Source organism: Balaenoptera borealis (assembly GCF_965194805.1).
Source record: "Balaenoptera borealis genome assembly, chromosome: 4".
Classification (NCBI taxonomy): Eukaryota; Metazoa; Chordata; class Mammalia; order Artiodactyla; family Balaenopteridae; genus Balaenoptera; species Balaenoptera borealis.
Window position 1 is genome coordinate 124474757 of NC_138861.1, and position 24754 is coordinate 124499510.

Genomic DNA, 24754 nt, shown 5'->3' on the forward strand with positions numbered 1-24754 from the left:
AATGACATCTATGGCATGATAATCTTCATGTATTTTTAAAAAAATGTAAGGTAACATTATTTTTTTAGAATAAACATATTTAAATAAATGTATAGACAGTGGATTAGAAGTTGTATTAGTTAAGAGACAGGCTAAGTTGCTCTAACTAAGGGACTGAAATGTACAGAGACACAAATTAGATAAAAGTTTATTTTTATTTTCGTCTTAAGTAGAAATCCAGAGGTAAGTAGTCACATGCTGGTAGGGTGGCTCTGCCATTAACACCTGGTTTCCTAGGTTCCTCCACATCCTCCCAAAGCTAAGAAAGAATGTGCACCTTTGCAAATGTAAGACAACTAGCAAGCTTCTCCCTCTTCCAGCAGGACACTTAAGCATGTTTATCCTTATTAAGCTGCTATAAATCTGACTGCCTGTACTGTGTTCTGATAATTGAATGACTATCAGTAATGACCAACCAAGTATAACCCAGTTCTAAATTTTCTTTCCTGTGAAAACCAACATTAAAAAGACACAAACATTTTTAATCTGCAAAGCTTTGGCGTTTATGATGTAATTTTGTGTACATTAACTTATTTCACTGATTTGAAAACATGAATGTGAAACATTCATAATGCAGACACTAGAAAGAAATCTGCTTCAAATGTCTAAAACGTAGTATATTTCTTAGTTGAAGAGTATCTTGGAACTCTGCTTGGTCAATCAGTATACTTTCATCCTCCAGCTGAAATGGGTCCTCTTGCTGACATTAATGTTTTGTCTTCATAGGACAGAACATAATTTGCATAGAATTAAAAATCTACCTGACTGTCATAGATATGTCAGAGAGAAGTGAGCATAGAAATCTTCCTTCTAATAGAGGCAAACTTCTGTCTAGCTGGTAGCATAATTCCTATTTTGTCATGGTGTAAGCAGTTCAGTGCCTGGTATCTAGTCCACACTAAGTCAATCAGTCAGTTGATGACTATTTGTCTCATCAGTGAAGGACACAGCAGTCTGGTGTTTCATGTTCTGCCTCTGCCTCACGTTTAAGCATCTTATTACTATGTCATAGGACATAAGGAAGCAGGTTAAAAAAAGATAGAGAAAACTAATACACTTGAGAAGCAGCTCAAGGAGAAGTGTTTACAAATATTTAAAATTTATTTATAAGGCATGGAGAATATTTGCCTGCATCACTGCGTTTAATGTGATCAGTTTAGGTTATTTAATTCACTTGGTTTTTCCCTTTGAGGACAATACAAGAATAACAGGCATTGACCCTGATTTTATTTATATTTGTGCCATGATTAATAGCACAAAATATTTAGTTCAGTTTATTTTCTTTGTCAGTATCGTTTTGATAAATGGGTTGCCTTGATTGTATGATATGGACCTCGCTCCTCAATTTTCTCAGTCATAATGCTACCTCTGAATAAAATAGAGATTTATTGGTGACCCTCCAATCAGGCGAATAGATCGATAAAATAAAGATGACTGATATAGACCAAAAAAACCCCAAAACCAAAAAACCCACAAACTTTTCTTTGATGCACTTCTTTCCAAATATGGGGGAAATTTCCTGATATTCTGCTTATTAGTGGCTTTGTAATGAATTTTCCTCTCAATATAAGACTTCATCATAAAATATGTTTGAATTACTTTTCTTACCTGAGGACTGAAGTGTGCTACTTTGCACATTAGAATAGAGGTCAGTGCAGAAGGAACAGGATCACTGACGTTTACCTGCTGCAGCTTTCTTGACAAGGCAAATTGCTCTAATAATATGAAGGTGCTTGGAACCTGAAGTAGCCCGTTGTGCAGGGCACAGACCCCTGTGGGCAGCCACAGGGGTGCAGTTACCAGAGAGGTTATGTCAAATCCTTTAAATGTGGGCACAGCCTAAGGGTGTGGCCATTAGTGGCAGGATGACCTGAACGTGAGGCTTCTCCTGTAAAGACGGTCGTTGCACCCACACTGAAAAGAGAAAGTGCTTAATGTTGGAAAGGGTCTAGATTATGATTTAGAGGTGGAACCTCTTCTTTCAGAGAAATGTTGGGTTAGATGAAAGACACAATGTGGACGTTGAGACTCCTTGCTTCTGGTAATATTCTTTCCATTTCCGAAAGCAGAAACAACTCCCCCCCCTCCCCCCCAAGGCAAGAGCCCCTGAGAGCCAGGGCTTTAATGTCTCCACACTGCACTGCACTTATCTTAAAGTGGCACTTTAAATGCTTATCTTAAATATATTTGTGTCAAATGGAATAATGAGCAAATGTGTACTTGTACTTGCTGTTGTTAAAAAATGAAGTTTTCTACATAACTGGTTTTTCCAGACATCTGGGAATGTGCTCACCAAAGATTCTCATGTTTTCTCTAATACTTATTAATGACAGTTTATGACAATGCTTTCTATAGTCCTCACCTTCTAAAACTGAAATGAACAGATCTTGAGTTCTTCCCAGTGTTTCAGTGTGTTACAGTCCAGACTTGGGTGGTGGCAGGATGGGACAGCTAAAGGCTTGAGGTCAGACAGAGCCCTGGCAATAGAATGAGTGTTGCTGTCAGCAAGAGAAGGTTGGGCAAGAGGGCGGTGGGAATCAGTGACGAGCCACTGTGGGCGGCCTGCTCACAATAGATAGAGAAACCACACCAGACCAGCCTGGCGGGTAGCAATAGTTTGAAATCCAGGGAGATGTGACTGTGGCACATCTGGAGTTCTGACCAGAATGAATAGGGATTCAGCCCCAGACAAGGATCAAACACCTGGGAAAACTGGAAAATGAGGCAAGGTCTCAGAGGATCTGGAACCCTGCACACAGGACAGGACAGCCACTAATGTGGAACATAAGACTAAATCCCCGGTGAAAGGTGAGAATGGAACTAGAGAATTAGGTTGGCTACTCAATCCCCATTACACAAGATTAGGATTAACAAAATTTTCCAGTTTACGGTTTGAAAAGTCTTGAAGCTACAGGTAATAGTTTAAGGAGTTGAAGCAGCAAAGGATTAGAGTTGATAAGCCAATCACTCTATGGATGCTTTATGAGCATCAACTTCCTCAATCTACTGGGACAGAGCTATTTCCAGAGGTTCTTTATTTCCCCTTCCTTCCTTTCTTCCTTCCTTCCTTCCTTCCTTCCTTCCTTCCTTCCTTCCTTCCTTCCTTCCTTTCTTTCATCATCTATCAACTATCACCTCTATTATCTAGCTATCTATAAAGTATTAACTATGTTTCACTTCTTCTAGGGTTCTATAACCTCCCCCCTTTTATTTTTAGATTTTGAGCCCATTTTTGGGTTCTGGTAGAGTCTCTCTCACTGTAGATTGTCAGCTGTCACTTATTCCTAAACAAGTGTGTCTGTTTTGAGCTGTTATCCCCTGCTTTCTAATTTGTGTTTTTTAATCTATCACAAGCAGGAAAACCAGAGAATCAAGCTCTGCTGACTATCAACAGGAGACACTTTGGGAATTGTTCAGTGGCTCTTCATATATCCAGAGGCCTCTTAATCTGGAAGACACACAGACAACGTGTTATTCTGACAACTCTTAGGAAAATTCTAAGGAAATTTTCTAAAGCAGGAAAATTCTCTTAGATGCAAAAAGAAATCTCAAAAAGATCATGCTGCAAATCTCCCATCTTTTGTTTGCAGGTGAGTCTCTCAGGCTTCTATTCAGATTTCATTAATATTTACACTTTACCTTCCAAAGACTTTTTTTGATTCAATAGCAAATGCATGTCCTGACATAATTCAGAATTGGTGCAAGGAAAAAGAGGCAATTACTCTAATCTAAATATTTTTTCAAGAAAATTTCTTCCAGTGTGTTTAACATCTAGGCTAATATTAAATTCATTACATCGTTTATTTACCTTCAAAAGTTTTGCTTGACTAATGGTGAATCTGCAACGGATGTTAGTTTGAAGTTTGGAATGATAACACAGGGTTATCCAAGAGGCATACTTTATTGCTCACATCCTGCAAGTCTTTATGTTTCAGCCAAAAAATAAACAGACAAAAATAACACCAAAAATGATGATTAGCAGAAGCAGAAATATCAGCACAGGGAAGTATGGAATTAAGCAGTTAAAACTATGTAATTAACAGGTTTAGATCTTTCCCCTTGTTTTATGTGCTTTCCCATCTTTTCCAATTTTTCTCACTCCTATTATCCACTTTGTTCTTAGCCATTTTCTTCCTCATTATATTTTTGTCTTTTTTATTTCCAATTTTCTCTTTCTTCTTTCTTTCAGTAAATGCATTTCCTTTAAACATGCTTTGTCATTATTTTATCTTATCCCATTCTACTTCTTTTATATTACATTTTAGTGGCCTTTTGATTCTATCTTTTCCAAAGCTGCATCAAGGATCAAATGAAACAAAACTCAGCAGTAGTTCAAAGCTGAAAATATTATTGAAACTGCTAGCCTCAAGGAGATATTTTACATAACTATGTCTTGCAGCCCGACCTCAAAGTCAGCCAACTGGGCATTTTGCCTGGCTGAGGGAGGCAGGAACTTGAAGGATGGGTTAGTTCTGTGGCTTTTTTCACTTGCAGGCATATGCTTCTTTTAGCCCAGAGGTAGCAATGGGAAAGGGTAGATATCAGACCATTAAAAGTGGGTTGTTGAGGGGCTTCCCTGGTGGCGCAGTGGTTGAGAATCTGCCTGCCAATGCAGGGGACACGGGTTCGAGCCCTGGTCTGGGAAGATCCCATATGCCGCGGAGCAACTGGGCCCGTGAGCCACAATTACTGAGTCTGCGCGTCTGGAGCCTGTGCTCCGCAACAAGAGAGGCCACGATAGTGAGAGGCCCGCGCACCGCGATGAAGAGTGGCCCCCGCTTGCTGCAACTAGAGAAAGCCCTCGCACAGAAACGAAGACCCAACACAGCCAAAAATAAATTAATTAATTAATTAATTTAAAAAAAAAAAAAAAAAAGAATGAGATCCCGGCGTGGCCTTGGGCAATTGTGCTCATCCAACCGTGATCCCCATTTAAAAAAAAAAAAAAAAAAAAGTGGGTTGTTGAAATTGTTTGAAGTTTACATATATATTTATCTGCAGCCAGCAATTTAACTTCTGTGACTCTTTGCCTTTAACAGTTAACATTCAGGTATAGGTGTGTTTAAATCCCCAGCATATCAATCTTGCTTGTAGTTATATAAGTACCCTTATACTATAAGTCAAACCGAAGACTTCTTCTGTGGGTCAGAAAAGATTTTTAGACAAAATATTTTGAAACAACTAAGTAAATTTGGATTGGAGAAAAAGTGGAGGGAGAATATTTCAGATAACTAAACTTTGTGGCTAAGATCATTTCCTTCACATCCTCAGTAGGCAGGATTACTACCTTGTCTGTCCAAAATAACCTTTTAAAAAATAGCAGATATGCTGCCGAGGAAGATGCTAGCAACAATCGCCCAGACTCTCTCCTCCTTATTCTCATTCTGGTCTTTACTTGCTTTCCTGTCTTCTTCGCACCTAGCACTCCATGCAAAGAAAGCAGAAGGTGTTGCACGTGATGAAGGTATGATACACATGTGAAGAAGGCAGTGATAATGTCATTCCCTCATCCCTGGGTTTAGAACACTGGTATAAAGACTTCTTTCCCAAGTTGGCATTAAAATTCGAATGGCAATGGATCCTGTACTGGCTTTAGCACTGAGTAGCTGTGTGAACCTCAGCAAAAATCTTTTAGTTATTAAAGGAGTAGTTTCCTCATACATAAAATGGGATGATTGTAACAGATGATTGCAAAAATTCCTTCTAAATGTAACATTCTGTGATTCAGATGCAACAGGTAGAATTAAAGATAAAGGGTTTTTACCTTATATTTTTAATTTCTAAAATCTTTTTGAAGAGTAAATTGGTACAATTAAACTTCCTGAATGGTGGCATTAGGAAACCTATGGATCTGTCCCCAGGAAAACAACCATAATTGGTAAAAATTTTTTAAAACAGCATGTTTTTAAATCTTTGAAAATTGTCTTAAGCACATAACAGCAAATGAAGAAACATTTATTTTTAAAAAATTTACTTGACCAAATTTTGTTGAGAAGAGTGAGTGTCTGTGGCACTTGAGCCATGACCCACTCCTTCCCTCTCTACTCCCTCAAGGTATGTGTGGCCAAAAAAATGAGACTCCAGGTGTCCTCAGCTCCCAGTCAAGGGATGCAGTATCTCACATGAGAGGCAAGCCACCAACATTTCTCATTCCCTCCAACTCCAAATTGAAGAGACAAAATTCTGAAAAAATGAGGCTAAGGTTCCTTTCCCTCATTCCCTTCCCAAGCATGGATTCGAGGCTCTACTCCAGGTGTGGCGGGCTGAGAATATGGGGACTCAGATCTCCCCAGCCCGGGTCACTCGTAGGGTGGAGGCTCCACACTGAAAAAAGGAAGTCTAGAAAGCCAGATTCAAAGGACACTATCAAGAAAGGGAAAAGGCAACCCACAGAATGGGAGAAAATAATTGCAAACCATATTTCTGTTTCATATAAAATACTCTTACAACTCAATAAAAAAGAGAGTGCAGTTTAAAAATGGGCAAAAATCTGAATAGATATGTCTCCAAAGAAGATATACAAATGGCCAATAAGCACTTGAAAAGATTTTCAACATCATTAGCCATTAAAGAAATGTAAATCAAAACCTTCACATAACACTACACGAAGATAATAGCAAATGTTTTCAAGTATATGGAGAAATTGGAGCCCTGGTACACTTCTGGTGGAAATGTAAAATGGTGTAGCCACTTTGGAAAACAGTCTGGCAGTTCCTCAAAAGTTTAAAAATAGAATTACGTACGATCCAGCAATTCCATTTCTAGATATATATCCAAGATAAATGAAAACATATATCTACACAAAAACTTGTAGAGAAATGTTCTTAATGGCATTATTCATAATAGCCAAAAGTGGAAATAACTCAAATGCCCATCAACAGATGAATGGATAAGTAAACTGTGTTATATTCATACAATGAAATATTATCATTAATAAAAAGTTCATCCATTAAAAAAATGAAGTTTTGGTACATGCTATGCTACAGCATGGATGGACTTGGAAAACTGGAAAACATTACGCTAAGTGAAAGAATCCAGTCACAAAAGACTGAATATAGTTTACCATTTTTACAGAATGCCCAAAATAGGCAGATCTATAGAGACAGAAAGAAGGTTGCTTAGGGCTGAGGGAACTGGCTTGGAATGACATGGGGAGTAACTGCTAAGGGATACAGGGTTTCTTTTGGGATGATAAAAATATTCCAGAATTGATTGTTGTGATGGTATAACTCTGTGAATACACTAAAAACCATTGAATTGTACACTTTAAGTGAATAGTATGGTATGTGAATTATATCTTAATAAAACTTTTATAAGAATGTAAATTAGAACCATGAGTAACATGTTGTAATTATATACATTTTCATTTTACTATTTGACTTTGTACTTAGTTTATGACATGGTTACCATATAAAACTTTTATTTAGTTGAAATTATCAATAATTTTCTTTATGGTTTTTATGTATTGTGTCTTATTTTAAAAAGGAGTTACCTAAAGCAAGGTTGGATTAAGGTTCCCCTGTTTTTTGTTCTAGTGCTTTTACAATTGTGTTTTTTTTTTAAGTTTAAATTTTTGGTCTATCTGGAATTATATCTTAAAAAATCTTTTCTTCCTGATTGAACCACCTTTGCCACCTTATACCACTTTTATCATATACTAACAGCTGACGCTTATTTAGGACAACATATTTCTGAAACTTTCCACCTACTCATGAAACTACAGCACATTCTTTAAATGACTGTTGCTCCCAAATGAATTTTAATAATGAGTAACCATTATCATAAATTACCTGATCTCTAACATTTCAGAATTTTTATGGCTTTCTTGCATGGTCATTTTCACTGTAAACTTTTTAATCAGTTAATCTACTTTCAAAAAATGGATATTAAATATTCTCTTGTTAGTTTTGTTGGAGTCCTATAAAATATGTAGATTCATAGCTTAGACGTCTTTGTAGGGAATTAATATATTGTTTGTTAAGTTTATTTTTAGGTTCTGTTTCTTTTCTCTTGGTTTTGGTGGCTTATAAATGGGAATTTTTCCCATTTATTCTGTGCAGTTATCTGTAAACAGAGAGGTTTGACTTCTGTATATTAATTTAATAACTAGATAATTAATTTTTCTAGAAATTTTACTTGATCCTCTTGGATTTTCTAGTTATAAAAATAGTAAAAAATTTGTTTCTTTTGTTCAATTCTTATGCTTCTTTTTCCTTTCACTTCTCTAATTATATTGGCTGCTACATCCAGATAAAACATCTTAAAAAATACTGGTGAAGATGTAGGCAACTTTGTGTTATATATTAATGGGAATGCTTTTTGTGTTCATCCAATAAGCATGATATCAGCTTGTTTTAAAGACATATATTTGATTTCATTAAGAAAGGATCCACCTATATCGCACTTTCATTAAGAAAGTCTAATAGGAATCAAGATAATTGTATTTTACTAAAGTCTTTTTTGATATCAAGGAGGCTACATTGTTCTTCTTTTGACCTATTTATCAGTTATAGGCAACAGATACCACCCTAGCTAGTTTAAGCAGAAAAGGATTTCACACCTAACATTTCATGGCTTTCAAAATCTTTTAAAGAGCTGGAGTAGCTGACTCTAGGTTGGACTTCTGAGTATAGACCCCACACCTCAGTATCATACTCACTGCCCTCAGTTGGAAAGTAGCTGCCATAGCCCTTCAGCTGAAGTCATAGAATCAAGAAGCTGTGTCCAGGTGTCCACAAAGCTCCATCTACCTTGATCCTTATTACAAAGCAGATTCTCACTCCTTGCCTCTCCTCCTACTTAACTCAGTTCCAAATTTAAGCCTCAAAGTCTGATTTGCGTGACTGACTGGCAGAACCTAAATTATACCCAGCTTGTTAGATTCAAGCGTGACTGGCAAATGGAGATTTTAGACTTCCAGCCTCTAAAGTACAAGGAAAGCATGCCTGAAGGAGGCTTAAAATGGTTATTGAGACAGTCTACAAAGCCTGCCACACTATTAATATCATGAATTATATTGAGAGTAATATTAAAACAGTTTTTCTTTTTTTTTCTTTCTTCAAAATTTTAATAACATTCTGAGAGCTACAGAAAATTATACAGAACAATGCGAGACAGTACAACTAAGTAACCATGGAACTATCTGGCATCCATCTCTGTCTGGAGTAACTTTTCCCATCTTTTTTGCTAGGCCTGAATTCTATATATGCCCAAATGTCACTACCTACAGAAATCCTTCTCTTTGACTTATCTTGGCACTCACTTTTTTGTCTGAGCCTTCCAGGTAGCAGGCTGTGACCCCCAGGACTCACCAGGTCCCCTGCCCTCAGCCAGCTCCTACCCTCAGCCAATCCTCCTGTGTTAGAGAGGAAGATGATATCGCTTGTCTTTTTGAGAACAGCCATTCTAACAGGTGAGAGGTGAAATCTCATTGTGGTTTTGATTTGCATTTCCCTAATAATTAGTGATCTTGAACATCCTTTCATGTGCCTATTGACCATGTATATATCTTCTTTGAAAAAATGTCTGTTCAGATCTTATATCCATTTTTTAAATCAGTTTGTTTGCTTTTTTTGTTGTTGAGTTATTCTTCTTATATATTTTGAATATTAACCCCTCATTGGATGTATGATTTGCAAATACCTTCTTTCATTCAGTAGTTTGCCTTTTCATCTTGATGATGGTTTCCTTTGCTGTTCAAAAGCTTTTTAGTTTGATGTAGTCCTATGTGTTTATTTTTGCTTTCGTTTCCTTTGCCTTTGGAGTCAGATCCACAAAATCATTGCTAAAACTGATGTCAATGAGGTTACTACCCGTGTTTTCTTCTCAGAATTTTATGGTTTCAGGTCTTACATTCAAGTCTTTTTCTATTTTGAGTTAATTTTTGTGTATGGTATAAGATAGTGGTCTAGTTTCTTTTTTTTATGTGTGACTCTCCAGTTTTCCCAACACTATTTATTGAAGAGACTTTCCTTCCTTTATAGTATATTCTTTGCTCTTTGTTGTAAATTAATCGTCCATAAATGAGTGGGTTTATTTTGGGGTTCTTAATCTGTATGTCTGTTTTTGTGCCACTTCCATACTGTTTGGATTACTATAGCTTTGCAGTACAGTTTGAAACCAGGGATCATGATTCTTCTAGCTTTGTTCTTTCTTCTCATGATTGTTTTGGCTATTCAAGGTCTTTGGTGGTTGTATATAAATTTTAAAATTACTTGTTCTAGTTCTGTGAAAAATGCCATTGGAATTTTGATAAGGATTTCATTGAATCTATAGATTGCTTTCAGTAGTATGGACATTTTAACATTTATTTTTCCAGTTCGTGAACGCAGAATATCTTCTCATTTATTTGTGTCTCTTCATTTTCTTTTATCAATGTCCTACAGTTTTCAGTCTACAGGTCTTTCACCTCCTTGGTTGTTTATTCCTAGGTTTGTTTGTTTGTTTGTTTGTTTTGATGCAATTGTAAATGGAGTTGTTTTCTTAATTTCTCTAATAGTTTATTATTAGTGTATAGAAACACCACAGATTTCTGTATCTTGATTTTTGTATTCTATGACTTTTTTTATATAGTAGCATTTCATCTGCAAATAGTGGCAGTTTTAATTCTTCCTTTCTTATTTGAATGTCTTTTATTTCTTTTTCTTGTCTAATTGCCATGGCTAGAACTTCCAATACTATGTTGAATGAAAGTGGTGAGAGTGGACATCCTTGTCTTCTTCCTCATCTTAGAGGGATAATTTTCAGCTTTTCATCATTGAGAATGATATTGGCTGTGGGTTTGTCATATATGGCCTTTATTATGTTGAGGTATGTTCCCTCTATATCCACTTTGTTAAGAATTTTTATTGTAAATGGATGTTGGATTTCATCAAAAGCTTTTACTGCATCTAGTGAGACAGTCATATGATTTTTATCTTTCATTTTGTTAATGTGATGTATCATGCTGATTGATTTGAACAATCTTTGCATTCCTGGGATAAATTCCACTTGATTGTGGTGTATGATCCTTTTGTGTATTGTTGCAGTCAGTTTTCTAATATTTTATTGAGGATATTTGCATCTGTGTTTGTCAAGAATGTTAGCCTGTAATTTACTTTTTTTGTGGTGTTCTAGTCTGGTTTTAGTATAAGGGTAAAGTTGGCTTTGAAAAATGTGTTTAGAAGGTTTCCCTTCCTTTCAATTTTTTGGGAGTTTGAGAAACATAAGTACTAATTCTTTGAATATTTTGTGGAATTCACCATTCAAAATCTTTAGTCCTGCACTTTTGTTTGTTGGGAGATTTTTGATTACTTTTAATTTTTTTCCGATGACAGTTGGCACTTGAACAAAGCAATGGTTAGGGACACTGATGCCTTCACACAGTTGAAAATCTGCATATAACTTTATAGTCAGCCCTCCCTATCTTCAGTTCCCACATCCACAGATTCAACCAACCATGGATTGTGTAGTATTATAGTATATATTTATTTTAAAAAATTCACATATAAGTGGACCTGCACAGTTCAAACCCATCTTGTTCAAGGGTCAAACCTATTCAGTCTATTCAGATTTTCTATTTCTTCATGATTCAATCTTGGAAGATTGTATGTTTCTAGGAATTGATCATTTCTTCTAGGTTGTCCAATTTGTTAGCGTATAATAGTTCATAGTAGTCTCTTATGATCCTTTTATTTCTGTGGAATCAGTTGCAATGTTTCCTCTTTCATTTCTGATTTTATTTATTTGCATTTTCTTTCTTTTTTCTTGGTGAGTCTAGCTAGTTTTTATTTTGTCTTTTCAAAAGTTAGTTCTTAGTTTCATTGATTTTTGTATTTTTTTTTAGCCTCTATTTTATTGATTTCCACCCTGATCTTTATTATTTTCTTCCTTCTGCTATTTTTGTGCTTAATCTGTTCTTCTTTTTCTAGTTCCTTTAGGTGTAAATTTAGATTGTTTATTTGGGATTTTTCTTGCTATGAACTTCCCTCTTAGAACCACTTTTGCTGCATCCTATAGGTTTTGGTATGTCATATTTCTGTTTTCATTTGTCCTCTAGGTATTTTTTGATTTCTCCTTTGATTTCTTTGATGACCCCTTGGTTGTTCAGTAGCATGTTGTCTAATCTTTACATTTTTATGGGTTTTTTTCCTCATTTTTTCCTTGTGATTGATTTCTGGTTTCATACCATTGTAGTTGGAGAAGATGCTTGATATGATTTCAGTCTTCTTGAATTTATTGAAACTTGTTTTGTGACCTAACATATAATCTATCCTGGAGAGTGTTCCATGTGTACTTGAGAAAAAGGTGTATTCTGCTGTTTTGGATGGAATGTTTTGTATGTATCTATTATGTTCATCTGGTCTAATGCATCATTTAAGTCCAACCCTCTCCTTGTTGATTTTCCATCTGGAAGATTTATCCATTGATGTGATTACAATACAATACTATTATTGTATTTCTTTCAGTTTATTGCTTTAAGTCCATTAATACCTGCTTTATATATCTTGGTGCTCCTCTGTTGGGTGCATATACATTTATAACTTATATCTTCTTACTGGATTGACCCCTTTATCATTATGAAATGCCCTTCTTTGTACATTATTACAGTCTTTGTTTTAAAGTCTACTTTGTGTGATATGAGTATAGCTACTCCAGCTTTCTTTTTATTTCTATTTTCATGGAATACTTTTTTCCATTCCTTCATTTTTGTGTGCGTGTGTCCTTTTAATGAAGTGAGTCTCTTGTAGGCAGCATATAGATGGGTTTTGTTTTTTTATCCATTCTTCTACTTTATGTCTTTTAATTGGAGCATTTAGTCTATTTACATTTAAAGTAATTATTGATAGGTGTGTACTTATTGCCATTTTGTCAATTGTGTTCTGGCTGTTTTGTAGTTCCTTTCTGCTCCTTTGTTCTCCTCTTTCTCTCTTCCCTTCTATTTGGTAGTTTTCTTTAGTATTATGTTTAGATTCCTTTCTCATTTTCCTTTGTGTATTTACTATAGGTGTTTTCCTTATGGTTACCATGAGGTTCACATATAACTATGTGAACTATAACTATATAGCACATACTTACTATGTAAATAGTAACATGTTTTCAGTTGGTAATGCAATTCAATGCTTTTTCTTTTTATACCCCCCTACCTTTTATACTTCTGATGACACATTTTGCATCTTTTTATTTTATGCACTACTTAACTAATTATTCTCATTTTGGTTAATTTTACTACTTCTGTCTTCTAATCTTAATGCTGTTTTATTAGTGATTGATCTACTACCTTTACTATATATTTACCTTTTCCAGTGAAATTTTTACTTTCACGTTTTCTTCGTATTGATCAGTGCCATTTCTATTCAGCTTAAAGAAGTCAATTTAACATTTCTTGTAGGGCTAGTTTAGTGGTAATAAACCCCTTTAGCTTTTGCTTATCTGGGAAACTCTTGATCTCTCATTCAATTCTGAATGGTAACCTTACTTGGTAGAGGGTTCTTGGTTGGAAGTTTTTTCCTTTGAGAGCTTTGAATTTGTCATGCCACTCCCTTCTGGCCTGTAAAGTTTCTGCTGAAAAATGTGCTCATAGCTTTAGGGGTTTCCCTTGTACATAACAAGTTGTTTTTCTCTTGCAGCTTTTAGGATTTTTTAACATTTCACTACTTTAATTATGATGTGTCTTCATGGGGCTCTCTTTGGGTTTCTCTTATTTGGAATTCTCTGGTCTTCCTGGACCTGGATGTTTGTTTTCTTCCTTAGATTAGGGAAGTTTTCAGGCAGTATTGCTTCAAATATTTAATTTTCTGGCCCTTTCTCTCTCTCTCTCTTCTCCTTTTGGGACTCTCATAATGCAAGTGTTATTCCATTTAAGGTTGTCCCAAAGATCCCTTAAAGTATCTTCACTTTTCAAAATTATTTTTCATTTTTCTGCTCTGTCTGGGTGAGTTCGATTGTTTTGTCTTCCAGCTTGCAGATTTGTTCTTCTACCTCATCTGGTCTGCTGTTGAACTCCTCTAGAGTATTTTTCAATTCAGTTATAATTTCTTTGGTACTTTCTTATGTTCTCTATCTCTTTGTTGAAGTTCTGACTCTGTTTATCCATTCATCTCCCAAGATAGGTGAGCATCTTTGTGACAATTACTTTGAACTCTCTATCAGGTACATTGATTATCATTGTTTCATTTAGTTCTTTTTCTGAAGTTTTTGTCCTGCTTTTTCAATTGGGACATATTTCTCTGTCTCATTTTGCAGAATTCTCTGTGTTTGTTTTTGTGTATTAGGTAAATCAGCTATCTCTCCCAGTCTTGAAGGAGTGGGCTTAGTTAGGAGATGTTCTGTTGGGCTCAGAAAAACAACCTGCCTAGTTACCAGTGCCAGGCACTCAAGAAATGTTCAGTGTGTGGGCTTTGTTTGCCCTCCAGTTGTGGTAGGGCTATGGCTACTGCATTATGCTGGTGGGCAAAGCTTGCCCCCAGCCTGTCTGTGGGGCCCAACTGTGGTTGCTGCAGTGTGTTTGTGGGCAGCATTGGCTCCTGGACTGGCTGTGGGTCCTGTCCAAGACTTGAAAGATTTTTTTTTTTTAGAATGGATCCAAGTTTATATCATTTTTGTAATATCTTAGTTAAAACTATAGGGTAATATTTTGCATCAACATTATTAAATATAATTGTTTTTTTCTTTCTTAGCTATTTTTGTCCGGTTTTATATTCAATGTTATATTGAATTCATAGATAGCATTTGGAAACTTCCCTTACTCACATGCTCTGGAATACTTTAGTAAAAGTTATGTTCCCTGAAAGTGTGATAGATTTCACCTGTGTACTATCTAGTCTCTATCATTTCTACCAATCAGCTCTGTTATTTTTCTCATTCAACAAGTGTTAGACAATACTTAGTATCTTTATGTCTTTTATGGTCAGTTTTAGAAATTATTTGCCTAAGAAAGCAACTATTTTTTTCCAGGTTGTCAAATTTAATTGCATATATTTGAACAAATTATGTTATTTTAACTTCCTTTCCATCTGCAATAATTTCCTCATACTCATCTCTGTATTTTTGTATCTTCTCTCTTTTTTCTCAGTTAGGTTAGATATTTTATTGCTTACTTGTTGTTTTTGCAAAGAAATATCTCTAGAATTGATTTATTAGTTTTTTCTTTTTTTTCAAATTTATTGTTTTTGTTATCGTTATTTTTTGTTTCTTTTAATTTACTTTGTTTAACTTTTTCTAATGTTTTGTATTGAGTGGTTAATTCATGTAGTACTTTCTTTTCTACTAAAATTAACATTTAAATAATAGATTTTTCCTCTATATGTTTAAAAAATATTTTCTATTTTCCAGATGTTTGTCTATTTCAGTTATTTTCTTTCTGAATCAAAATAAAAAAATAATGTCCAGGTAATAGATGTTTTTGGTATTTTCTTTTTATTGTTACTTATATGTATTTACTTGTGATCAGATAACTTTATCTCATTATTTTATCTTTTTATAACATATTGACTTTTTCTTTGTGGAATAACAAAGTCAGATTTTAAAATACTACACAAACACTTGAAAGAAAGTTGTGTTATTTGTTTTCAGAATACAGAGATTAAGATATCTTTTTGGTCCAAATTCATTGTTATTTAGACATCCTGTTTGCTCCTTTTATAAAAAATCTATTTGATTCTTTAAAGGCTGAGAAAGGTGAGTTAAAATCTCTTGACGTTATTAATTCTTTGTTTTTATTTTTTTCTGTGAATTTTTCTTTTCCTTATTAATATGTAGAAATATATATTCTGGCTATTCCTTTTCTGTTACACACACTGCAAATAGTTTCTCCTTGTCTCTCACTTGTATTTTAACTTTTATAGGGGTTATTGACATGTAATTTTATTTGGCATACAATGAAGCCTGCTAGATTTTTTCTTTTTCTTTTCTGTTTTTTTTTTTTTGCTTATGATTCTCTAGATAACGTGATTATTGTCAAGATCTACCAGATATCCAGCTGGTCAATTAGGATAATGAGCCAAATTGAAACTAGCAATTAAGCCTTTATTCACTTACTAAGAGAAAAGTGCTTGCTCCCTCAATGTTCCATTTTTCCCCATGGATTGGTGCCAGGTGGGGGTCAGTCAGGTGATTTGCAGTGTAGGTGGAGGAAATTGTGTCTTTACTGAGGGAGCCTTGAACTAAAGTCTCCTGCTATTTTATGAACCTGAGTCCTGAAGTAGGGGGTGGAAGAAGGGCTAGGAGTGGAAAGTATTGAGTCATAATGGAAAAAAGTGCTTCAAGGACATTCCCCACCCCTTCAATGGGAAGTCTCAGTGGAGGCACCTGAAAAATGTCTGACCAGAGACATCTTCCCTCTCCCACCCTTCAATATGCAGCTCTTTGAATGGAGGCAGTAAGGCTAAGAATGAAACTCTGTGTGTGAACATGTCCAAGAGGGTGGTCCAGGGGCTGAGAGGCTGAGTCTTTGAACTCCCTTCGAATGCACTGACTCTGCACCAAGTTTGACGTGGGGAGGGCAGCTTTCCACCCATAAGAACTGCTAGGTAAAGCTTTTGTAGTTACCAGTGGTTGGGCTTGAAAGATCACACATAAGATTTTGGCTTGGAGTCAGACTCCTCAATTATAAATAAAAATTACTCATGTTTTTATCTTTGTATTAGCTAGTGTGTGTGTGTGTGTGTGTGTGTGTGTGTGTGTGTGTGTGTGTGTAAACATTTAGCTTTTTACATTTTCTGGAATTAATTATCCTATGTTGCAGTAAGTAGTCATCTACAATATACTATTAAATCTAAAACTCTATTATAAGATTATTTTAATTTACATACCTGTAAGAAAGAAAAAAATACTTCCAATTAAACTATGACCCTTCATTAACTGTAAGATATAGACTGATTTCAGAAATAATAAAATATGAAAAAGTGTGTCTTAGAATCAGTGAAATGTAGTAACTTATTTTGTTACTAATCTATAACCAGTGGTTTTTCTATCAGTAGTTGAATACATACTTTTATCACTAGTGTGAAATATTTATCAAAAAATTAGTCCACATAAACACAGGTTATTCTGACCCTCCAATCTGTTCTCTTACTCTTCCATATATTATTACACTAAACAATTCAGTTTTAAATTTGTGTTTATTTTTAAATACTGGATAGTGTCTTATTCAAATTCTGCTGAATTTTTTGCATATTTTCTCTTACATGTGAAGTTTAAAGTTTTATAAAAATAATGTATTCAAGCTTCATAAAAAGAATTATTAAACATCATTATTATTTCACTGAATTAACACATAATTTTGGATAGTACTGACATCATTATAACATCAAGCTTTCCAATAGACATTTAAATTGTTCCACTTTTTTGCACTTACAGACAATGCATATTTACATTTGTGTAAACTAAAATTTTGTATTTAGGTTAAATTTCTGAAAGTGAAATTGTTGAGTCAAAGGACACTTAAATTTTATTTTTATTTATTTTTTATTTTTAACATCTTTATTGAAGTATAATTGCTTTACAATGGTGTGTTAGTTTCTGCTTTATAACAAAGTGAATCAGCTATACATATACATACATCCCATATCTCCTCCCTCTTGCGTCTCCCTCCCACCCTCCCTATCCCACTGCTCTAGGTGGTCACAAAGCACCAAGCTGATCTCCCTGTGCTATGTGACTGCTTCCCACTAGCTATCTATTTTACATTTGGTAGTATATATAAGTCCATGTCACTCTCTCACTTCGTCCCGCTTACCCTTCCCCCTCCCTGTGGCCTCAAGTCCATTCTCTATGTCTGTGTATTTATTCCTGTCCTGCCCCTAGGTTCTTCAGAAGCATTTTTTTTTTGATTCCATATATATGGGTTAGCATATGGTATTTATTTTTCTCTTTCTGAGCTACTTCATTCTGTATGACAGTCTCTAGGTCCATCCACCTACTACAAATAATTCCATTTCGTTTCTTTTTATGGTTGAGTAATATTCCATTGTATATATGTGCCACATCTTCTTATCCATTCAGCTGTTGATGGACTCTTAAGTTGCTTCCATGTCCTGGCTACTGTAAACAGAGCTGCAATGAATATTGGTGTACATGACTCTTTTTGAATTATGGTTTTCTCAGGGTATATGTCCAGTAGGGGGATTGCTGGGTCATATGGTAGTTCTATTTTAGGATTTTTAAGGAAACTCCATACTGTTCTCCATAGTGGCTGTATCAATTTACATTCTCACCAACAGTGCAAGAGGGTTCCCTTTTCTCCACATCCTCTTCAGCATGTATTGTTTGTACATTTTTTGATGATGGCTATTTTGACTGGTGTGAGGAGATACCACACTGTAGTTTTGATTTGCATTTCTCTAATGATTAGTGATGTTCAGCATCCTTTCATGTGTTTGTTGGCAATCTGTATATCTTCTTTGGAGAAATGTCTATTTAGGTCTTCTGCCCATTTTGGATTGGATTGTTTGTTTTTTTTGATAATGAGCTGCTTGCAAATTGTGGAGATTAATCCTCTGTCAGTTGCTTCATTTGCAAATATTTTCTCCCATTCTGAGGGTTGCCTTTTCATCTTGTTTATGGTTTCCTTTGCTGTGCAAAAGCTTTGAAGTTTCATTAGGTCCCATTTGTTTATTTTTGTTTTATTTCCATTTCTGTAGGATGTGAGTCATAAAGGATCTTGCTGTGATTTATGTCATAGAGTGTTCTGCCTATGCTTTCCTCTAAGAGTTTGATGGTGTCTGGCCTTACCTTTAGGTCTTTTATCCATTTTGAGTTTATTTTTGTGTATGGTGTTAGGGAGTGTTCTAAACTCATTCTTTTACATGTAGCTGTCCAGTTTTCCCAGCACCACTTATTGAAGAGGCTGTCTTTTCTCCACTGTATACTCTTGCCTCTTTCATCAAAAATAAGGTGACCATATATGCATGGGTTTATCTCTCGGCTTTCAATCCTGTTCCATTGATCTATATTTCTGTTTTTGTGCCAATACCATACTGTCTTGATTACTGTACTTTGTAGTATAGTCTGAAGTCTGGGAGCCTGATTCCTCCAGTTCTGTTTTTCCTTCTCAAGCTTGCTGGGGCTATTCGGGGTCTTATCTGTTTCCATACAAATTGTGAATTTTTTTGTTCTAGTTCTGTGAAAAATGCCATTGGTACTTTGATAGGGATTGCAATGAATCTATAGATTGATTTGGGTAGTATAGTCATTTTCACAACGTTGATTCTTCCAATCCAAGAACATGGTATATCTCTCCATCTGTTTGTATCATTTTAATTTCTTTCATCAGTGTCTTATAGTTTTCTGCATAGAGGTCTTTTGTCTCCTTAGGTAGGTTTATTCCCAGGTATTTTTTCTTGTAGTTGCAGTGGTAAATGGGAGTGTTTCCTTAATTTCTCTTTCAGATTTTTCATCATTAGTGTATAGGAATGCAAGTGATTTCTGTGCATTAATTTTGTATCCTGCTACTTTACCAAATTCATTGATTAGCTCTAGCAGTTTTCTCCAGCATCTTTAGGATCCTCTATGCAGAGTATCATGTCATCTGAAAACAGTGACAGTGTTGCTTCTTCTTTTCTGATTTGGATTCCTTTTATTTCTTTTTCTTTTCTGATTGCTGTGGCTAAAACTTCCAGAACTATGTTGAATAATAGTGGAGAGAGTGGACAACCTTGTCTTGTTCCTGACCTTAGAGGAAATGGTTTCAGTTTTTCACCATTGAGAATGATGTTGGCTGTGGGTTTGTCATATATGGCCTTGATTATGTTGAGTTAAGTTCCCTCTATGCCTACTTTCTGGAGAGTTTTTATCATAAATGGGTGTTGAATTTTGTAGAATGCTTTTTCTGCATCTATTGAGATGATCATATGATTTTTCTCCTTCAACTTGTTAATATGGTGTATCACATTGATTGATTTGCGTATGTTGAAGAATCCTTGCATTCCTGAGATAAACCCCACTTGATCATGGTGTATGATCTTTTTAACGTGCTGTTGGATTCTGTTTGCTAGTATTTTATTGAGGATTTTTGCATCTATGTTCATCAGTGATATTGGCCTGTAGTTTTCTTTCTTTGTGACATCTTTGTCTGGTTTTGGTATCAGGGTGATGATGGCCTTGTAGAATGAGTTTGGGAGTGTTCCTCTCTCTGCTATATTTTGGAAGAGTTTGAGAAAGATAGGTGTTAACTCTTCTCTAAATGTTTGATAGAATTTGCCTGTGAAGCCATCTGGTCCTGGGCTTTTGTTTGTTTGAAGATTTTTAATCACAGTCTCAATTCCAGTGCTTGTGATTGGTCTGTTTATATTTTCTATTTCTTCCTGGTTCAGTTTCAGAAGGTTGTGCTTATCTTAGAATTTGTCCATTTCTTGCAGGTTGTCCATTTTTTTGGCAAATAGTTGCTTGTTGTAATCTCTCATGATCCTTTGTATTTCTGCACTGTCAGTTGTTACTTCCCCTTTTTCATTTCTAATTCTACTGATTTGAGCCTTCTCCCTTTTTTTATTGATGAGTCTGGCTAATGGTTTATCAATTTTGCTTATCTTCTCAAAGAACCAGCTTTTAGTTTTATGATCTTTGCTATCGTTTTCTTCATTTCTTTTTCATTTATTTCTGATCTGATCTTTATGATTTCTTTCCTTCTGCTAACTTTGGGGTTTTTTTTTTAATTCTTTCTTTAATTGCTTTAGGTGTAAGGTTAGGTTGTTTACTTGTGATGTTCCTTATTTCTTGAGGTAAGATTTTATTGCTATAAGCTTCCATCTTAGAACTGCTTTTGTTGCATCCCATATGTTTTGGGTTGTCGTGTTTTCATTGTCATTTGTTTCTACGTATTTTTTTATTTCTCTTTGATTGCTTCAGTGATCTCTTGTTTATTTAGTAGTGTAATGTTTAGCCACCATGTTTTTGTATTTTTTACAGATTTTTTTCCTGTAATTGATATCTAGTCTCATAGTGTTGCGGCCGGAAGAGATACTTGATGCGATTTCAATTTTCTTAAATTTACCAAGCCTTGTTTTGTGACCCAAGATATAATCTATCCTGGAGAATATTCCATGAGCACTTGAGGAGAAAGTGTATTCTGTTGTTTTCGGATGGAATGTCCTATAAATATCAATTAAGTCCATCTTGTTTAATGGACTTAATCATTTAATCATTTAGAGTTTGTGTTTCCTTATTTATTTTCATTTTGGATGATTTTCCATTGGTGAAAGTGGGGTGTTAAAGTTCCCTACTATGATTGTGTTACTGTCAATATCTCTACTCTCAATATCCCCTTTTATGGCTTATGTATTGCCTTATGTATTGAGGTGCTCCTATGTTAGGTGCATAAAGATTTACAATTGTTATATCTTCTTCTTGGGTTGATCCCTTGATCATTATGTAGTGTCCTTCTTTGTCTCTTGTGTTAGTCTTTATTTTAAAGTCTATTTTGTCTAATATGAGAATTGCTACTCCAGCTTTCTTTTGATTTCATTTTGCACGGAATATCTTGTTCCATCCCCTCACTTTCAGTCTGTATGTGTCCCTAGGTCTGAAGTGGGTCCTTGTAGACAGCATATATATGGGTCTTGTTTTTGTATCCATTCAGCCACTCTATGTCTTTTGGTTGGAGCATTTTATCCTTTTCCATTTGATGTAGTTATCGATATGTATGTTCCTATTACCATTTTCATAATTGTTTTGGGTTTCTTAGTATAGGTGTTTTCCTTCTCTTGTGTTTCCTACCTAGGGAAGTTCCTTTAGCACTTGTTGTAAAGCTGGTTTGGTGGTACTGAATTCTCTTAGCTTTTGCTTGTCTTTAAAGGTTTTAATTTCTCCATCGAATCTGAATGAGATCCTTGCTGGGTAGAGTAATCTTGGTTTTAGGTTTTTCCTTTTCATCACTTTAAATATGTCCCATCACTCCCTTCTGGCTTGCAGAGTTTCTTCTGAAAGATCAGCTGTTAATCTTGTGGGGATTCCCTTGTGTGTTATTTGTTGTTTTTCCCTTGCTGCTTTTAATATTTTTTCTTTGTATTTAATTTTTGATAGTTTGATTAGGCATGTTTCTCCTTGGATATATCCTGTATGGCACTCTCTGCACTTCCTGGACTTGATTAACTATTTCCTTTCCCATATTAGGGAAGTTTTCAACTATAATCTCTTCAAATATTTTCTCAGTCCCTTTCTATTTCTCTTCTTCTTCTGGGACCCCTATAATTTGAATGTTGGTGTGTTTAATGTTGTCCCAGAGGTCTCTGAGACTGTCCTTAATTTTTTTCATTCTTTTTTCTTTTTCTGCTCTGCGGTAGTTATTTCCACTCTTTTATCTTCCAGGTCACTTATCTGTTCTTCTGCCTCAGTTATTCTGCTATTGATCCCTTCTAGAGAATTTTTAATTTCATTTATTGTGTTGTTCATCATTGTTTGCTTGCTCTTTAGTTCTTCTAGGTCCTATTTAAATGTTTCTTGTATTTTCTCCATTCTATTTCCAAGATTTTGGATCATCTTTACTATCATTTTTCTGAATTCTTTTTCACATAGACTGCCTATTTCTTCTTCATTTTTTTGGTCTGGTGGGTTTTTACCTTGCTCCTTCATCTGCTGTGTGTTTCTCTGTCTTCTCATTTTGTTTAACTTACTGTGTTTTGGGTCTCCTTTTCACAGGCCGCAGGTTCTTAGTTCCCGTTGTTTTTGGTGTCTGCCCCCAGTGGTTAAAGTTGGTTCCATGGGTTGTGTAGTCTTCCTGGTCGAGGCGACTGGTGCCTGTGTTCTGGTGGATGAGGCTGGGTCTTGTCTTTCTGGTGGGCAGGACTGCATCTGCTGGTGTGTTTTGGTGTGTCTGTGACCTCATTATGATTTTAAGCAGCCTCTCTGCTAATGGGTGGGCTTGTGTTCCTGTCTTGCTAGTTGTTTCGCATAGATTGTCCAGCAGTGTAGCTTGCTGGTCACTGAATGGAGCTGGGTCTTAGTGTTGAGACAGAGATCTCTGGGAGATCTTTCGCTGTTTCATATTACGAGGAGCCGTTAAGTCTCTGGTGAACCAATGTCCTGAACTCGGCTCTCCCACCTCAGAGGCACAGGCCTGACACCCAGCTGGAGCACCAAGACCCTTTTGGGAAGTCTGAGGTCTTTGCCATCGTTCAGTAGGTGTTCTGTAGGAGTTGTTCCACATGTAGTTATATTTTTGATGTATTTGTGGGGAGGAGGGTGATCTCCATGTCTTACTCCTCTGCCATCTTGAAGGTCTCCCCAAAGGATACTTAATTTTTAATTTTGATGGATATTGCCAAATTTTACTCCAAAAATTGTATTAATTTAATGTCCCATCATTAGTGTATAGATGTATTTGTTTCCCCACAACCTCATTAACACTGAATATAATAAAATTTAGGAATATTTTGTAATAACCTGATAGTTTTAAAATAATACCTTATTGTAGATATATTTGCATTTCCCAAATTATATGTGGAACTGAGAAGCTTTTCATATTCATATTCATACAGTAAAATATCTATTTTACCACTTTGAGTATTTATTACTAATTCTTGTTTTTCCCTAGCTGATCAACATTTTATTAATAAGCAACTTTATTTTCACTTAGTAGGAAAACCTTTATTGTCTCCTTCATTATTCCACATATCAAATTTGTTATTCTACCCTCATTTTCATGTTCTGATAGCTGGTATCTTTTTTCCTTTGAAAGTTTTAATCTCATTAACCCAGATGGAAAAATAAAACTTTTTGAAATCAATGATTAAACCATTCCTTTAGGCCAAGTTTGTCTCAGTCATGCCTGCTCAGTATTCCTGAGGCTGTTGCTGAACTCCCAGTTTATAAATATACAGCTTAACACTTGGCTGGTCACCTAACAATACAGCATGTCCATCTGGAAATGATTTTCTCTTTTCATATACTCCACAAAAGTTTTCCAAAGCACAGCTTGTTAGCATGCATACCAATCCACTACCCTTCCTATTACAGCATTTAACCTTGAATTCACATAACTTGGATTTTGTTTCAATCCATCCTAATCACTTTTCAATGTATCAGTCTTTTCCCCACTATAACAAGGTTTGTTTACGTCCTTTTTAGGAATAGTCACTAATGTAGCCTTCAGACTGTTTAGGCCCCAGGAGCTGAACAGGTGCTGGACAGCCCCTGAGGAGATATTGATCCATACCGCAGCTATCTCAGATTGCTCTATGTCAATTGGTGTGTCACTCACCAAATTCTTACCCACAGTAAACTGGAGGTCTGTGCTGATGAAGTAGAGGAGCATAAGAAAATGGAGAAGAAAATGACTTGGTGAGTGAGGGTCATGGAGAGAGCATTACCATCACAAAGGTATAACCCTGGAATGCAACAGGATCATGTGGGAGTTTTCCTTGTATAGCCTATACTGACCCCCAGGAAATTGCTGTAGCTTTTTTTTAAACATTTTTATTGGAGTATAATTGCTTTACAATGGTGTGCTAGTTTCTACTTTATAACAAAGTGAATCAGTTATACATATACATATATCCCCATATCTCTTCCCTCTTAAGTCTCCCTCCCTCCCACACTCCCTGTCCCACCCTTCTAGCTGGTCACAAAGCACTGAGCTGATCTCCCTGTGCTATGCGACTGCTTCCCACTAGCTATCTATTTTACATTTGGTAGTGTTTATATGTCCATATGTACACTACCACTCTCTCACTTTGTTCCAGCTTACCCTTCCCCCTCCCCGTGTCCTCAAGTCCATTCTCTAGTAGGTCTGCGTCTTTATTCC

The 24754-nt window shown here is 35.6% G+C and overlaps 1 long non-coding RNA gene across 2 annotated transcripts in view; it reads left to right on the plus strand.

Moving 5' to 3' along the window:
* Positions 1–513: 513 nt before the first annotated feature.
* The window catches only part of LOC309627614, a 91638-nt gene continuing 67397 nt past the window's right edge, over positions 514–24754 (plus strand). For both annotated transcript variants that reach the window (XR_014243855.1, XR_014243856.1), the window contains exon 1: positions 514–3629. This is a non-coding gene — a long non-coding RNA (uncharacterized lncRNA). The remainder of the gene's footprint in view (positions 3630–24754) is intronic.